This window comes from Myiozetetes cayanensis, unplaced genomic scaffold (assembly GCF_022539395.1).
Source record: "Myiozetetes cayanensis isolate MyiCay16 unplaced genomic scaffold, myiCay2020 scf4, whole genome shotgun sequence".
In the NCBI taxonomy this organism is placed as follows: domain Eukaryota; kingdom Metazoa; phylum Chordata; class Aves; order Passeriformes; family Tyrannidae; genus Myiozetetes; species Myiozetetes cayanensis.
Genome location: NW_026087631.1, coordinates 51,744,026 through 51,745,816, shown reverse-complemented (window position 1 = coordinate 51,745,816; position 1,791 = coordinate 51,744,026).

The window sequence follows — 1,791 nt, the reverse complement described above, 5'->3', positions numbered from 1 at the left end:
TTACCTTGTCATTGTGTGTGTATCTTTAAATTGTGTATTTTTATGTAAGCATTACATAGCAAAAACTAAGTTAGTTTGACTAAGTCTCAGAAGTTGTCTTACCATCTGTTTAAAAATGAAGTGTCAAAGAACTATCATTTTGAAGTGTTGATAACATTCAGAAACATGAGCAGGACAGAGTTTGGGCTTGACATGTTCTCCCTTTAGGTTGATCCTCCTTGGAATTATTTTGGGGATGGTTTATCACAGGCCAGTCTCTCTCCCTCTCCCACATTGTAGTTTGCAGATCTGAACTAAGGGCTGGAGTTATTAATAAGTCAGCCTAGAGAGCTGCTGCAGTGGCCCAGGTTTGTCATTGGGCTGGTGGTGTGGGGATCTGTGCCATGCCATTCTGATTCCATTCGTATACACGAGCACCTGTTGAGGATGGGCCTCTCCATTTCACTGTTCTAATTGCTACTCGTAAGCAGAGGTGGGTGACAACAGGCAGCTGAAACCATAAGGGATGAGGGTAACTGTAAGGAGCTGCAGTTGAACAGACTAAGAATTCATGCACTGGAGGACTCAGAATCCTGTAGTTTCATACTTTAAGTAGAAGAACACAGTTTAGTAAGATTAGTACACAGTTTAATAGAAAATACTACTTAGACTTCAAATCTCACCTTCTTTTACAGGAGATAATTTTTGCTTTTTCTCCTTTATGCACTATTCGACATGCTTGGGTCTTACCTTACATTTTATCTTTATATTGGTTCATTTATGTATTTATTACTAATGTTACTTTAATACTAAATGTTACAGAAAGTTCTCTAAGTTCCTGTCAAAGATGCTGTGAAGGCAAGTGAGGAACATGTTACATTACTTCTTTGCTCTGCACTTTGTTTTGGGTTTTGCATCTCTGTAGGTTTCTGCATCAGTCTTTCTGCAGTTTGTTGGAGCCGTTTGAAAGAGTCACTATTGTGGGAAGTAGTTAGAAAACGTGGTAAAGTTGCTGTTTGCAAAATTTGAGCCCATATAGTTGTACTCATAGGGTATACTCTGAAATAGTACTGTATGTTAGTAATTAGAAAGGAAGCTAGCAGCTGGTGTTTCCTGATGGTAAAATTATGATTTTACTGTAACTCATGCTCTGCATAAGGCTGCAGCTCTATTCCTCCTTTGGTGCCAGCTTTGTAGGCAAACCTGATCACTCCATAGTTGTCTCTGGTCACTCATTTTGAGAAGGAGCAATAATGTTGAAAGCAGTGGTCTGTATTACTAGGCCAGTCATCATACTGGTGAAGTAAAACTTCCTCTTAAGGAATTTTGCTGGAACAGTTGATAGGAAGTAAGAAGCAGTGAAACCTCCATAATTCAGCTATGGCAAAATCAGTTGCTCGTTCCTCTCAGTTGGGTGTATTTTCACAGGGTTTCAGGGTTTTTTTGGCTGAGTAATGTTCACCTACTTTAAGTACAGTTGATGTAATTGTCTTATCAGGCCGAGGTGTATCAAATGTAAAGATTTTTATATATTTCAGCCTATCTGTATTAAAACTGTTTAAAGGAGAAAAGAATTGTGAAATCTCTTCGTGTGTGATAAGCTTCGTATGTGGTTTGCTCTTAGAGCAGGCTCCCGAAGCTGCTCCCAACCTCTGCCCTGGGGCCGGTGTGTCCAGGCGGTGGGTGCTGCTGCAGGCGTGCCCGCAGGGGTGTGTGAGGCCTCCAGCCCCAGAACCGGTTTGTCGGGGCCAGCACAGGGCACCTCCCTCCGCACACCGACCTGGGGCCGCTTCCCTTGCGTGAGGAGGAAGA